General features: G+C 39.7%; 1 non-coding gene across 1 annotated transcript; it reads right to left on the bottom strand.

The window, feature by feature from the left end:
- Window positions 1–483: 483 nt before the first annotated feature.
- On the bottom strand, window positions 484–555 carry TRNAC-ACA (transfer RNA cysteine (anticodon ACA)). Its single transcript has one exon. It is a non-coding gene; the product is annotated as a tRNA-Cys (tRNA).
- Between the last annotated feature and the right edge of the window lie 8,351 nt (window positions 556–8,906).

Below are 8,906 nucleotides of genomic sequence, written 5' to 3'. Positions count from 1 at the left end.
TTGTGACCCATGATGATGACCAAAGGAAACCTGTGGTCCAGGGACCCAAAGCCTTAATGAAGTATCTGGTAGAAGGCATGAGGTAGAATCAACTATGGACATTTCAGGGGAACAAGATGTTCAATTTAAGATTTTCACACCCTTAATTATTCCTGTTTAATTCTTGAGTCTTCAAGTTCTCCTACTCTTCCGATTCTTTCCCTGAACTGACTGTTATATTTTTGCTCTTGTGATTAAAACTCTGGTCCTTGTATTTTCTGGCTGTGATCCTCATTGGCGCTCTGCTCAGAACCAAGGTCTGATACACACATTCGCCAGAAGCTTTCTTCTTTTTCTATTGCCTGAAGTGAAGTGAAATGAAGTCACTCAGTCGTGTCCGACTCTTGGCAACCTCATGGACTGTAGCCTACAACACTCCTCTGTTCATGGGATTATCCAGGCAAGAGTACTGGAGTGGGTGGCCATTTCCTTCTCCAGAGGATCTTCCCAACCCAGGGATTGAACCTGGGTCTCCCGCATTGTAGGCAGATGCTTTACCATCTGAGCCACCAGGGAAGTCCTCCATTGCCTGACCACATTTTAAACTGGGACATCATCAGGATTCTTGGAGCAAAGCCTGGATTCTCAAAACGGCCTGTTGTTGTTGTTCAGTCGCTAAGTCATGTCCGACTCTTGGCAACCCCCCAAATGGACTGCTCTTCACTAAATGCCGTGCCCTTAACGTAGCCTGCAGTCATTTTACCACAAACACTTAGGGAACCTGTCCCAGTCGGGGCTTGTGGCAGTGGGGGGGTCGGCGTCACTGTCATTGACTTTGTAGCTTGAAACATTGGGCTTCCTCCCTTTTGACAACACTTTGTGTCAACAATAGCCCTTTGTGACTATAAGCTGTAGAATTTTGTCCACTTCTCATCAGCACTACGTCCTTTAGTCCTGATTGTCCTCAATGAGTTTCCACGGAGTTCATAAGCTTAATGCACTGTCTGTGGTTCCCTGCTTCCCTCCTTATACTCTTACCTGAGAGATTTCTCTTAAATCCAATTTACTTAACTATCACTCTGCTACAGGTGACTCTCAAAGTGACAGTCCATTTCTGACCTGGCCCCCAAGCTACAGACCGCGTTCCTGATAACTCACCAAAGTGAAAATTAAAATAATAATAGGGACTAGTATTTGTTCAGTGCCGTAGAGTTTACAAATTACTCTTGTATAACTTTCCTTAAGGACACGATGGGATTTCTTTGTACACCCAGTGATTTACATGTCCCTCCTGCCCTCTGTGGAGGTTCTAGAGGAAGAGGTTCTATTCTTTTCTCCTTTGTGATGTGCTGTTTCCTTTCAGTTTATTCTTGGTACAGTTCCCTCTTAGCTCACATGGGAAACGTTTGCCATCAATTATCTCTTTTCTCTCCTGGGTCTTCAATTTCAATATTCCTTCTGCCAACAGAAGTGTTCACCACACCCAACCTCCCCATTCTCCAGATGACCTCCCTTCAACCTTGACTCCCTTGACAAGATGGCCTCTTCCTTGAACTTGCTTTCTTCACTTCATTACACTCAATTCTCTCCTCATTACTATCAAGCGTCCACACCCACCACAATCCTGAAGCTTAGCTCTTAAAAGTTATGGAGCTTCAAGGCAGTGCCTGCAAATGTGGATTTACCCTTTCAAAACTGAACTATTCCTTCCAAATCAAAAAATGGGAGAGGACAACCTCTTCATCTCTACTCTTATCCCCTTTCAAACCAGGCTTTGGCCTCTTCCAATCTGGAAGAAAAGACACTACAGCCCAAATTCAAAGAGAAAAGGAACACAATTTAACTCTTTGCTGGGGAGTTTCCAGAGCCCAACTCCTCAAGATATAAGGGCAATTTCAGAGATTCCCTAGGGTAATTCTGATATGAGGTTATCACCCCAGGTACAGAGTTTAGAACTTTTTTAGGGCAATGTTCTATGCTAATGTATCTCTTAATTGTAAACATAAATAATCTTCTCAAATTTTAGTCTTATTTACTTCTCTGCAGCAGTCCAGACACGAGTGCACTTTTTATAGCATCTTTTTGCTGAGTACATTAAATATTACTTTTTCATGTTTCATTTCTCTCTCTCTAACCATTCTTATGAAGTTTATTTTACTCCATTTTTCTTCTTTCATATTTCCCTTAAAAATGAGTTTCCTCCAGATTTGTATCTTCAACCCCTTTCTTACCGGATGCAGTCTCTCAGGGGCCTCATATTGCCCATAAACCCATTCTGAACCCCAGGTCTACATATTCCACTGCCTAGCAGGCATTTCCATCTGAATGTACCAGAGATATCTTTAACAAATTTATCCAAATTTCAACATCTTGACTCTGTTCTTCCTCCAGTTCCAAAGTGGAATTTAAGTGCAAGCTCTGATATAAAAGTAGTAGTAGGGTTCTCTGTCCTTTCTCATATAACAAAGTCACCTTCTTACAATCACTCAAAAATCTCAATCATTTTTGACTCATTTATAACATTTCACAACCTATATTTCAGACTTCCTGGATATCTCAAAATCTTATTTCTACAACATCTTTTTTATTTGATCTATTATACTTTCTACTCATCCTGTCTTATCCATCTCTGGCAAATTTATTTTATTGTAAAGACCTTCCAAACACCAGTTTTACTTCAGTTTATGTTACATGGTCATCACAGGACACCTTTGGTTCTTAACTCTGGGACTGATTTCTGATATTGAGGCCCAGGAGGAAGAAAGAGAGAAGAAATATGTTACAAGCTTTTAAAAGTTTTGCACAGAAGGGGTTAATGTTCTTTTTGCTTACATTTCATTGGCTGAAGACAATCATAAGGTCCAGCTTTACATTAATGAATTAGGCATTATAATTTTCCCTCAGGGACAGACCCAGAAGGAATACATTGGGTAGACACACAACCAGTAGGAAAGGGCAGTGAATATTTTGAACAAATACTACAATATACTTTATACTTTGAAAAGATTCTAATGATTCTGTTCTTTATTTACTTGTAATTCTATCTACCATTTTAGGTGATCTCATCCACACCTGTGTCTTCAACAATCACTTACACATTGAAGGGCAGTCAAGTCTATATCTCTAGGCCAGATACCTCATCGAAGTTTTGGACTTCTATCCAAATACTATCAGCATGGTCTATGTAGGTTTGCCACAGGCAATTCAATTTCAGCAAATCTCCACGTATACATTCTTTCTTCCAATCTGTTTTACATTTGTTCTTACATTTCTTATTTTGATCAACATTATATTGAAGCCCAAATCATATGATAGTTTAATTGTGTTGTTTATTAAACTATTTTCCCCCAGCCTACCCCCACCTCATCGGATAGTGAGCTTTGGGCTTCCCATGTGGCCCTAGTGGTAAAGAACCTGTCTGCCAATGCAGGAGACATAAGAGATATGGATTTGATCCCTGGGTTGGGAAGATACCCTGGAGAAAGGCATGGCAACCCACTCCAGTATTCTTGCCCTGAGAAGCCCATGGACAGAGGAGCCTGGCAGGCTACAGTCCATGGGGTCACAAAAAGACACGACCGAAACAAAGTAGCACTTCACCCCAGTACCCAACTTTATGTCTGGTTCCTAACAAACGCTTGGTAAATATTGCTTTGTTGAATAAAGATGAATGAACACCTTGTTATATGGTGTTTCTAGTTGCCCTCCCTCAGTTCATTCTCTACAACATCATTGTATTTCTTTTCTGAAATTCAGAATGCATTTAATGCTTCCTATTAAACGGTGAAGGGAGGACTCCTCAGCATGGCAAATGGTGCTCACAGCTAGGCACCTTGGGCTTCCCCTTTTGGCCTCATTTTCAATCACTTTTCTCCTCCACCCCAGCCCCTATCCACCCAATGGTATTTCCCCGGTATGCTATTTCTCTGCACCTTCCTATTGCCTTTATCCGAAATGACTTGACCTCATCTCTTCTCATCATCTTGGTTTTTACTTCCTGCTCAAATTCTAAGTACCTTCTGAGTCAAATGTCAAGTCACTGAAGAAAAAAATTCTTCCTGCCGGGTTTTTTTATGGCCCTGACAAAATTAATTTTAGTTTCTTCTTGTTGTTCCCATTTTATTATATGGTTTTACCTATTTTTAAGATTTGTTACATACTATCACACTTATTTAATTGCTAGTGTCTCTCAACACAGAATATATATCTATATATATATTTATACATACACACTTTTTTTTCTGTTAAGTCTCAGCGTTTTCAAATATCATCAATACTAAATGAACCAAGTATATCAATTAAGGTTCCAAATTGACACTCAGGATTTCTGGGAAATACACCCACCAGTTAATATGTGGTATCTGAGTAATTTTACTGTGTTCCAGTTAACCACGTCCAGTAGCAGTTGCACATGCGCAATGTAGCTCCGTGTTGAAGCCGTGGGGTGGGGAGGGGGTCCACAGGCTGTACACTCTGCCCTCGGGGCCCATTCATGTTCAGGTCTCCAGGAAGGCCAGTGCTCGGGGTTCTTCCTCACTCAAGGTAGGAGATTTTCAGAAGCCCTTGGCTGTGAAGATTCCGCCCCCTGATTTCCAGCAAGATCTGAGCCTCCGTCTGTGAAAACGCCTTTGCTGCTTTTGACCAGCTGCGACCCAGAGTCACCTCTGATCGCCAACATCTCCTCCATCTTCTCCAGCCTGAAGTTGGTCTCAGTCATGTCTGACTCTGAAACCCCATGGACTGCAGCACGCCAGGCTTCCCTGTCTTTCACCATCTCCCGAAGCTTGCTCAGACTCATGTCCACTGAGTCGGTGATGCCATCCAACCCATCTTGTCCTCTGTCATCCCCTTCTCCTCCTGCCTTCGAGCTTTCCCATCACCAGGGTCTTTTCCAAAGAGTCAGCTAAAGTGTACTAAAAAATTGATCAATTGATCAGTTAAAATTAGGTGTAAATTTAGGAGAAGGAATTAGAAAAGTCCCAATCCCCATGGTTCTGGACATTTTCAATAATGCACTTCTGGCTGAACACAGATTAAAGAAATTAGATGGTAGTGATCAAGGTTTGGGCATTGGTAAAGTATGCATACCAGAGAACTAGTAAATCAAAGCTGGACCTCAAAAGAGCATTCAAGATAAGCCATGTACAGGACTTCTGTTGTGGTCCAGTGGTTAAGACTCTGCTCTTTCAATGCAGGGGGCCTGGGTTCCCTCCTTGGTCAGGGAACTAAGATTCCAAATACTCGGGAGCAACTAAGTCTATACCGCTGCAGGAAAGACCCCACCACAGCCAAATAAATAAATGAATTAAATATTAAAAAAAAAAAAAAGATGAGCCATGTGGCAACAGAATCAGGTGTGTCTTTCTGAAAGCCAATTGTGAGACTATGTCTAAAAATTTCCCTTCCAAATAGACTGTATTAATATGAAGTAAATCAGACCTGAGCATCATGACTGATATTCATTTGTAAAAGTCTCATTCATGCCAATAGGCATCAGGGCATTTTCTCCCATATCTTCATATAAATGTGTCTGAGTATAGAATTATACCATTTTGATCCCCTGAGGCAAACAAACCTTTGAAGTTTGCTTAAAATAATTTCTGTTATTGCTATAATTGTCCTTTTAATTCACATTCAGTAACTTATTTACATATAAAAAATTGCAGATGTCTGACAACAGTCACAAACAGAGAATGTAATAATAAAGATCAATTTTAGATTTAAAAACAATCTAAATTCTGTGAATAGATTCGGGTAGCAATTATAATGTGAAATAGCATCAATTAAAATACTTAGCGTTGGTTAATAATCAATATGTATTATAATATGAAAATGCTGTAATTTCCCAGAGCAGCACTGACTTCAGATACAAGGCTAGTCCATTAAGCAATTATAATAAACACCATGGGACTTCAAATAATTCTATTATTGAACAAAATTTGTATACTGAGTACAGTGTTTGAAATTATACCTAGTTTGCAGTAATAGGAAACAAAATCATGGTGGATCCCAGATTCCCTGATATGACATAGAAAGCTAAAACAAACAAACAAAACAAAGCACCACACAGCTAGAATTTAATAGGATAAATGACAAAATTCTTACATAATGTGGTACATATAATTTGGGAATGTATTTTGGGGGAGAGTTTTCTGGTGCTGTGATGAGGAAGGAAGAGAGGGTGATTATTTCAGATAAGTTAGTACAGGGAAGGTAGTCAGAAGTAGAGGTGGTTTGTGTCATAGTACCATATGCTCAGCCCATCTCCAGTCTCCTTTCTCTAAATCCTCATTCCTTTGAACTTATGGTTTCCAGGAGGGGAGGACAGGAGTTGGGGGCAGGGATAGTTAGGGAGCTTGGGATCGACATGTACACACTGTTATATTTAAAACGGATAACCATCAAGGACGTACTGTATAGTACAGGGAACTCTGCTCAATGTTATATGGCAGCCTGGATGGGAGGGGAGTTTGGGGGAGGATCAGTTCAGTTCAGTTCAGTCGCTCGGTCGTGTCCGACTCTTTGTGACCCCATGAATCGCAGCACGCCAGGCCTCCCTGTCCATCACCATCTCCTGGAGTTATGGATACATGTATATGTATGGCTGAGCCCTTTTGCTGTCCACCTGAAACTGTCATAACACTGTTAATCAACTATTCTCCAATATTAAACAAAAAGTTAAAAAAAAAAATCCCCCTTCCTTCATTCTGCCCAATATGAAGGAAGGACCCAACATTGCAGCATCAGTTATTTTCATAAAAAGGAGTTAATACTATATGACAATTAATACTTGTGCATTTGAATAGGATATGGCAGTGATTTTGACCTAACTAAAGAAGCATTAAAATTATGCTCACATTTTATCTGATAATAGGTTACTTCAAATACAGATTCTTGCAGATTCACTTAATTTTTCTCTTTTCTTTTTCTACACCTTTATTCTCAAAAAGATTATAAATTAAGAGGTCATATCAGATAAAGCTAAACTTGATAAGCCAGGTAAAACCTAAAGCTCTTGAAATTTAAAAAAATAATGAAATTATAAGTTTTTGTTAGTCTTGTATTAAAAACTTACAATTTGGAAAAATATAAACAAACAATTTATGAATGAACTAATTTTCTGCTGTGGATATTTGATATGGTCAGTCATCAGGCAGAGAAGGAACACACTTTACATACAAATGGATACACAGATCTAACTGCACATTCTTTTTCATTTAGATTTCAGCTAATGTTCTTTTCCTGATTTTTATAGTTTTTTGTTTTTTACTTGATATGAGCCTTCTGCTTTCAGGTTAAGGAAATATTCCTAAAAGTTTATGAATCAGCCCTCTGACATGAGCATTCATAGGAAGATTAAGAAACATTCATGGAATAAGGCTTATATTCATCAATTGAAAACTTAGACTCAACAAATTTTGGGAAACCTGGTGAAAATTAGCATATCGCATGTGGTGTTATTTCAGGTCAGTAGGCCAGAGTGCCGGAGCAAATGTATGCGAGATGGATAATGGCTCAGCTACAGTGAACTAACACACTGTCTTTCACAGAGCAGTGGGCACTGGGGCTCTTCTCTGCATGGTGAACCTAGGCCGGCTCTTTCCTCTGGTGCCTCTGCCATCACTTGAATTTCTGTCTCCATCTGCTTCCTGCTAGAGGCAGGAGGAAGAGAGTGTGGAAGCCAAACCTACTTGTTCTACACTGTTCAGTAGTAGGATGCGGCCCTGGATGGCATCACCGACTCAATGGACATAAGTCTGAGCAAACTCTAGAAGACGGTGAAGGACGGGGAGCCTGGCGTGCTGCAGTCCACGGGGTCGCAAAGAGTCAGACATGACTGAGCGACTGAACAACATTCACTTTCCAGTGGCTAGAAGGAAGTCATCTAAATATGCTTTGCTGCACAGGGCTTGAGGACCGTAGTCCCTGGTGAGGCAGCTGCTTTTCAGCCACAAGTGTTCATGTCCTGTGGGTGGAAGAACAGATTTGGGGGAACAGCTAGCATCCTGCCCTAAGTACCTACCTCTGCACTAAGCTTCTGCACTTAGAATATAATGATCTCACTTTGGCAAACTGTTTAATCGCAGTGCTTAAATTTCTATGGGTAAATTATACTTTCATCATTTGCAAATCTTCCATGCTTATAGTGGGTGTTCTCCACAATAAATAACAAGTTGATTTGACATAGTTAATGACCACAATTGATTTCAATAAGTGATTACTTAATTTCTTCTTGGAGATAAAATAGTGATTTAGATTTTATATTTATATATTTTATAAAATAAATATATATTATATATTTTATAAAATAAATTTATATTTAGCACTTTTCTGGACATTGATATACAGTAGCAAATAAGACATAAAGCTTATATTCTGGTGGAGAGACCAACAATGAAACACATATAAAAATAAGGAAACATAAAGAAGCAATATACCCAGATAGTGATAATTGTTATGAAAAAGAGAGTGAATGGTTAAGGCAAGTAACATTAGGGAGTTGGTTAGAGAGATTCCCTGAAAAATGTGGCAGTTACATGATGATGCGAATGATAAAAAAGTGTCAGCCACACAAATATCCAAGTGGAAATTTTCAAGGTAATGAGGATGGCAACTGTAAGGAAGGCAATAGTGTTGAGCTGGGAGCATTTATCACAGGTGCCAATGAACAGTGAATTGAAGCACAATGATCCGTGGGTAAAAGAGGCGGACAGAAGGACTATTTAGTGTCCTTCTGAATAAATTCCATTTATTCTGTTTGGAATAAGAAACCACTGAAAGGCTTTAAGCAGGAGAGTGGTATACTCTGATACAACTTTAAGTTGTTGCTGCTTACAGACTTACAGGGAGATGTGAGATTAGATGTAACTGGAAGAATACATGGAGCTGTTAGAATGTACATCTAATCCATACTTGAGAAAGACTTG

Source organism: Bos indicus, chromosome 14 (assembly GCF_029378745.1).
Source record: "Bos indicus isolate NIAB-ARS_2022 breed Sahiwal x Tharparkar chromosome 14, NIAB-ARS_B.indTharparkar_mat_pri_1.0, whole genome shotgun sequence".
NCBI classification, from domain to species: domain Eukaryota; kingdom Metazoa; phylum Chordata; class Mammalia; order Artiodactyla; family Bovidae; genus Bos; species Bos indicus.
Note: the sequence above shows the minus strand (reverse complement) of the source record. Positions and strands in the feature narration are given on the sequence as shown.